The sequence below is a fragment of the Glossina fuscipes genome, unplaced genomic scaffold, assembly GCF_014805625.2.
Source record: "Glossina fuscipes isolate IAEA_lab_2018 unplaced genomic scaffold, Yale_Gfus_2 27, whole genome shotgun sequence".
NCBI classification, from domain to species: domain Eukaryota; kingdom Metazoa; phylum Arthropoda; class Insecta; order Diptera; family Glossinidae; genus Glossina; species Glossina fuscipes.
Genome location: NW_023998422.1, coordinates 8,662,260 through 8,670,531, shown reverse-complemented (window position 1 = coordinate 8,670,531; position 8,272 = coordinate 8,662,260).

The following is an 8,272-nucleotide window of genomic DNA, read 5'->3' as shown; positions in this document are numbered from 1 at the left end:
CGCAGCCCAAATTTCTAAATTCAATTAATTGTTGATTCAATTGAATCAACATAACACCTACAGGAGGGAATCCGCACAACCGAGGCATACTCCAATATTGGTCAAACCAAGCACATGTACAGCTTTCTTGTAATGTAAGAGACCCCCAGCTTCTGTTATGAAACCGAGCGCGGACCTAGCTTTAGTTAAGGAGAGCTCAATGTGCAAATTAAAACGTAATTTTTGGTCAAATCGAACTCCCAACTCAATGAACGAATCAATGTTTTCCAGCTTGTGCGAGTTAATGAAATCCTCAGTACTGAATGACTATCGTCTTAAGAACGAAAGCTTTTTGCATTTTTTTAGATTTAATTCCATAAAATTTAACGAGCACCATGTAACCAAATTATTTAAGTCAGTTTGAAGCCGATACGATTGCTCTTCCGAGAAGAAGGAAGAATGCAATTTAACGTCGTCAGTGTACATTAAGACCTCGCTGGATTTAATCACCAAGGGGCCATCATTAACGTGTAAATTAAATAATAGAGGTCCTAGGTGACTACCTCGTGGTAGTGTTGATAACAGGAACTATCAAGGCAAACTTGAGAACGAGGTCTTTTTAACACACTTAGTAACCTAGAGGTATAAATCCACGTTCCACCATTTGTCACTTACCATATTACAAAATAAAAACCCTTTCATTTAGGTTAAGCAAGTCCAAACAGTCCATTTTATTTCACTGAGAGTAAACAGGATGCAGAGATGGAAGAAATCTTTCTCATACCCAATGCCCATAATTAACGAAAATTTGGTATATTTTCTTATATGCAACAATGGACACTTTAAGGTAAGTGTCTAATTGTCTATAAACGATTGTCATTGCGTTATTTAGTTGCTTAGCTAAGAAAAACATGTTAAATCGCTTTTATGCCCCATGTAATCCATGATTGTTTGATGATGTTTTGCATTGAATGTTGACAACATTGGTAACTTCATTTATACGTAAATGCGTATATAGACGTATAATAGACGTATCTGCTGCATATATAAAGCGAATGTTTGTAATGGGAAAATGGAATTAATTTTTTGTTTTCTCATCTCTTCTCTATGTCTGTCTGTCTTTTGCTTTAGTTAATGTTCAATCGTATAATTTAATTTTTAACAATTGATTCGTTATTAAAATGATTGACTTTTTTTTTCTCGTTTCATTTATTATATAGAAAAAAAAAAAAAAAAACGAAAGATTTAAAATTTATATAAAAGAAAAACACTTTTAAACGTCATTACTGCAATAGATGTTAAAAATAAATAAAAGAGATAAAGTTTATATATTCTGTTGAATATTTTATTGATATATAGATATCTCAAACATAACTTATATTCCGATATAGAAAATATTGGAAAAATCCTTATGTCCGCCCATCAAAATTTTTTTGCTAATTCTTAAGCCATTGAACTCTTTCTTACTTAAACTTGAAGATGCCTTTATGTGAACTCAGTTATTTAAGGCATTGATGTATGTCGCATATTTGCTTTTAGAACTTACCTACCATATCCAAGCATTTATGAATTCAATCAAACATATATACATCAAGCGTACATACATATATATTCATCCATTCCATACGATATGTGTTAGCATTAAAATCATATATTATTTCTCGTATGCAAAAAGTCAAGTTTTTAAGTTTTACAAGTAACCACGCCCTTTGCACGATGATGGGTGGAGCACATTTCTATAAAAATCAAACAGTAACCACTCTCAGATACATTTTTACACACATATACCTATGCATATATTCTCGTACTTGTTATAATTATTATTGTTGTTGCATTTGGTTTTCTACCAAAAGAACAGAATTCAAAAATGTTGCCAGCGACATCATTTTATGCGACAGATAGATAAGTATAAGTTTATATACATATATATATATATATATATCCATGGGAGTGTGTATATATTATGTGTGATACAGAAAACGCTACAGCAATCTGTGCTTAAAGTTAGAGTGAGATAACATATAACATGTAAGTAAAGTATTATACAAATACGTCCTTGCAGTCATGGATATAAACGCATACATATACATATACATTTGGCGTTGCTGTATTTCTCTATCCGCCACTAATGTAGTGGTTGTTGATATTTGAACAAATGACTGTTCAACCTCACCATCGCAGTGCATGTTTGGCTCTCTGCTACAGAGCTTTACACACATATACACACATTGAAATTGTTTATTTTCTTGTATTCTTCTTTTTCTTCGATAGGTCTTCTCTCCTTTTGCAAATGATTTAAAACGAAATAAACAAAAACAAATGAACACGTTATAGTCCGGCAAAGCCGAACGTCAAACGGCCTAAATTTATTCACATAACAGAATTCTTCGTATATTTCTCTGATAAAATCAAATCAAAAATTAAACCTTGTTTCCATGTGAAGACAGTCTTTCAATGGGAGTCCCCAAATGGAAGCGAGCATAAAAGGTAAAGCGACGTCGTCCAAAACTTGCAAAATGAATTGTCTTGTCAAAGATGTGATTATTCTTGACATATTTTTCCTCAGATATATTTTCGCCAGAATAAGTAAATCTTTTCATGAGATTCTTTGAACAGGGTGGGGTCTAAAGAATAGATCTATATAGTCTAAATTTTATATCGTTCATTTTTATCTGAAATAACAACTATGGGTGAATTATCATTAGAAAAATTCACAAAAATTCGTCACATTGGTCCACCAACTCAAAAACAATTACTAAACGATCTTTATAGGGAAATTGCCAAATATATTTCATATAACGGTTTATTCAAGATAAGTCATGCTAAGAACTTGGTCTTCAATTCCAATAGGGAGCGTATGTGAGCCAAAACACATCGCTGTGTCAAGTTTCGTCAAAATAACTCGACATTGTGACCAATAAGTTGAACACAATATACATGGACAGACGTCAGACGGACGGACTTAAGCTCGGAAAACGATTCTAAGTTGACGTGCAATGAAAGGTAGATATGTCTGAAGCTCAAATTCAAAAAAGAAATTATTGCCGGAAACAGCGGTGAACGAACTAGATTGCCCTCGCTTATTGCAACAGCTCGACTGTCGGCTTAAAAACGCCGAAAAGGAATTAACTGAAAATGGCCATTTGTTGCAAGAGTTGCAGGATATACTGTTCGCTCGAATGTAGTTGAAGCGTTAAGACGAATGCCATAACTATTCAATAATGACCGCAGATAACTCTATATAAATATGCACCACCGCGACTAAAAAAATTCACAATGAGCCAAGCTTGTAAAACATTTTCAGTTCACTCTAGTTTAAGTCGCTGCTCTTCTATGTCGTAATGAGATCCTTTTCTTTTTTATTCCTACTACATCGAAGGCGACATAATAATTCTTTCCATTGAAACATTCCAGTAAAAGCATTATAGTCGATTGTAACCGACATTTCAATACCTTACACAACTTTGTTCGAGCGAAAACTTTGCAATCATTTTCGTCCTAAAATACCAAAACTCATGCCCTGTTACCATATAAACTCCAACTTTCCAAAGAAACGCTTACGCTCGGTGGACCACATTTAATAAAATTAATTTTTGTTTCAAAAGCCTATTAGTCCACATCAATGTCATGAAGTATCTGAAGTTGTATTTTGTTATTATCAACTTTTACTATACTTTTCCATAGATGGTATTTTGATTATAACTCATGCAAGTGTTTCGTTTGTAGATGGATCATAACTCATCAAGCAATAGTTAACGGACATATGTGATAAAAACGCAAAGCAAATTTATATACCAATCGTTACTCTGAATCGATTTTCATCACAAAATAGTAAAAATTTAACCTTGTTGTCCTATAAAGGGTTATCTTTCTTAGCAGTGCTTACGTAATAGAAGAAACGGTTTCGTTCCACTTTTATTCAATACTGCAAAAGTACTAAAAGTGTCCGGTCCCATCCATTTTCAACGACCTCCGTGCTTATCGTATGTCAACGTACATAAGCTTATCGAAGCACCGCGAAAATTGCACCTTGACGATTGGGCACAAAAACGTGAAAAGCGTTAGACAGACAGAGGGGCGGACAAGCATATATAAAAAGTTATTTTCGACCGATTAGTGTGATAGGTGGATCTATCTTTAACCCCTCTATGAATTTGGCGCTCAGAGATTAATAAGACAGACGGACAGACAAATTTAAATTGATGCAGAAAATGATTTTCAATCGATTAGTAGGTCCGTCCATCATAAATACATGGCACACGTGCGAACAAATATAATATGTCCCTACTACAAGATTGCATGCGACTGAACTTAACTGTTCTGACAAAGCGAACTAACTTTTCGGGACTGGCTAGACTTCGCCTCCTGGTCCTCCCAACTTATAAATCAAGTGTAGTTTATCCATATTTTTGTGTATTTTATCAGACTTAATAATACCGCTCTTTCGGTTTCTGGCGAACACCATTACAAGTTCTGTCGTATGTTCACGGTACGTATATAATTTTCTCATTGAGCGTTTAAATTTCTTAACATTTTATTCCAAGACACGTAACACAAATTCTTAAATATAATCTTGTGCGGGAAGCCTATGCAATGGCAAAAAAAAGACGTAAACAAGGATAAAACCACAGGCACAAGACCAACAAATAATCCAATAATAAGAGTAAGGAGAAACCCAAATAAGCTTAATTGAATTAGAGCATTGACACCAAAGTGCGTTAACATGAACATGAACTAAGTCAGTTATTGCCTAGAATGCTTTTAGCCCAGTACGGTGGAAATAAACCGAAAAGGACACAGAAAACTAACATAAAATTGCAGTCACAAGAGCTAAGTTCCAGCTTAGCCGGGCAATCTTGTTTTGCTTATTCTGTATCTCCTAAAATTCACATTACTTAAGATATTGATAAGAAGAATAAATAAAATTGTAGTCCTTTCACGTACGTTTTAGTCATTTTAATATTACGAATACGTAGGATTTTTATATGAAAATCTGCCACAAAGTAGTATATCAACCAAAATCAGTATCGGCATGTTTTGGTTCAAGGAGGGACGTTGTTGAAAGTGCTTTAGATAAAACCGTTTTTGTAAAAAAGAAGTCATAGGAAACACGTATTATATTTTGGTGCATTCAAGGAATATCGAAAATTTGGATGAAATAAAATCATTCATTCAATCGTCTCGCCTAAAAGCACACTTACCAAAAATTAGCCTTTATAGAGAAAGGAGGCCGAATTTTTAAAATTTTATGATGAAAATTAGTAGGAAACGGTGTACTCCTCGGATTCCTCCCCATGGAAGATTTCTCATAAGAAGTAATTCTTTACAGGGCTAAAAATGTCATTTTTTGTATTTTAGATATAAAGCTTAAGCAATAGCGCCTTATCACCCTTAAGTTGTGACGTTACGAAAATACCACATTTGATGTAATGAGCTGGCAAACCAAAACGCATTCATTCACGCTTTACATGCCGCATCAGTAGGCGATTGTCGAAAACATTATAACAGTTCAAGGAGTTAGGGATTAGAACGAAATTGTCGGAAAGAAATTAAATAACTTGGATAACTTGGTTGTTAAAGGATATATTAGCGGAATATTTGCCAAAGGCAAACGCGGTCGAGTCAAGTGAGTTAAACCAAAACAAGTTCCCGTAAATAATTTCTAGATATGCCTCCGAAGAATTGTAAACAAAACCTATACCATCGTAAAAATCATAATTCAATAGTACGCCCTTAATCTCAAAAGGGACTGAGTAGAAATACATAACCACAGAAGCGCAGTTTACGTTACATCATTGTATATATATTTCCGGTATATTTTTTAATTTTCCCTTGAATGAATTTTCCCTTGAACAGAATATTTTCACATTAGACAAAGCGTCAGATATATTTCCGTTTATTTCCAATTTAATTTAATTTATAGGCCTATCGGATTCGGGTCTTTGACGGTCGTCTTAAATGGTTTTCGTTATGGTTGGTTCTGAGTTTCCATTTATTGTGGGACGGGACGGGACAATAACATATCGATTTCTTTTTTTTCGAATTTCCTGCGATCGGCGTAAACTTATGTACAAATTTTTAAGACAACATTGTTACTAAGGATTGTAAATTATTGTTTGTTTCTTAGTGTGGGCATGGTTGCAGATATATTATACCCAATTTCAAATTGATACTTCGGCCGTCAACTAAGAATGTGTATAGCTTCAACTTGTTATCTCACTTGTTGCAATTATAGCCGGGTTTGCAGATTGATTATGACATCGGGATTAATTGATGGCTTTGCCCGCTGTTATGTAAATATTCTCAGCATTTTTTGGTTGTTTATGACCAAACGGAAAGGAAAAAGCCACCAATAAATACGCTACATCACTTTCCTTAATACAGTTACTAATATACTCTGAATAAGGCATTAGATAGGAAATGGTCGAAAACCTCCTTCGATTCGGACAGCCTTCGTCCTTGGACCGAAAAATAGAAATGTACCAAATGTCAACAATTTTGCCCTATAAGGTCAACAGGAGAAAACTAGACGGACAGACAATTCGGTATAATAAATGGTAGGCCTGTCTGTCCCTCTCGTTGCTGCATACATTCGCACAAGCTTGTTATTCCCTTGTTCCACAAGTCGTGTAAGGTACAATAAATGATTTATTGTATCAGCTAAAGTTATAGAGTAAATAGAGTAAATAATATCCGGCATGCCCGTAATCACGCAAGTGAAATAAATTGAGATAATTATTTATCGTTTCCACTGCGATTTTTTTTGGATCAGGCACATTTCTTTATCATGGTCGGAGAGATTTTTATAATGGTCGAAGGTAATTTCATCATTGTCGGGGAGATTTTCATCATGGTTGCAAAGAATTTTACCATTGTCGGAGATATTTGCATTTATTGAAAGCAACTCTATGAAGTGAATAAGTTTAGGAAGTGTTGTAGAGTAAATAATACTCCGGCCTTGCCAACGATATTTGATCGTTTTATTTTCTCTGTGCGTCACATACATCTATTTGATTACCTAGAATTAGCGAAGTAAAGCTGCCGTAACGGTTACTCAAGTCTTCATCTAAGCATATAGTCATTTAGTTCAGCATGTTGTGTAAACTATTTCAATATTCATAGAATCTTCATTGTTTCGTGTAACCATACACATAAAGCCAGTACACGTGCTTCCGTTTTTTTTTCAACTTTGTTTTGTTTTTGCTAACAATTTTCTAAAATATTACGTAATCGAATAAATATGTTATCTATTCATCAAGTAATTACTCTCAACCTTTTGTAATCAAATAGACCAAACGATGAATATGAAGAACAACTTTAATAAAACAAACAATGCCGATATTACCTATGAATGCATCTGACATATATAAACAGAGTGCAATTTAAATCTTAAGTGCAGTCTACACAAATGCTAAGCAATAGTTTCATGTGGCTTTTGTTTTCGTTTCTTGTATATTTATTTAATTTATTTTGTTTTTTATTCAATAAATTTGAATAAATTTCTTCTTTTTTTCTTTCTTTTATTCATTTCTGTACTGATTTTATTTTATGTATATAGTAATTGTTTTTATTTTTTCAATTCTTTTCTGATTTAAATTTTACATAAACTTTTTTTGCTGATTTCAATTTTATATATATATATATATATATATATATTAATATATACATATATATATATATAATAATAATAATAATAATAATTAATTATAGACTTACGTACACAAATCATATTTAAAAACTTAAAGTTTACAAATATCTAAACAAACAGTTATTAATTAATATATTTACTATATATTTATAATTATATAAATATATTATATACTACCTGTCTATACATATATATGTGTATATGTATGCATATATGCATATATACAAATAATGTATAAATATATCTATATATATATATATATATATATATATGTAAATATACACATATATATGTATATTAATATTATGTGTATGCATATACTTTTTAGTTCCTTAAAAAGGAGTGGGAGATGGAGAGAAGATAGAGGCGAAATTTTATTGTATTTTTATGTTTTTGAAATTCTTTTATGTGAAATCAATTACCACGCTTAGTGATATGTGCATACGTATGTGTGCTTTCTTTTAAGAATATTTTTCCCTAACTTACAAGAAGTAGTTACGAACAATATTTTTTTGCTTAAATGCTATGACAAAGTTAATCTGACAATCAGAAGAAATTATGAAAATATTGATACGAGTTACAGAAGAATGACGAGAGTGTGTAGTAATATCTTGTATAATGCAATTGTGTGATTTTCAAATTCGT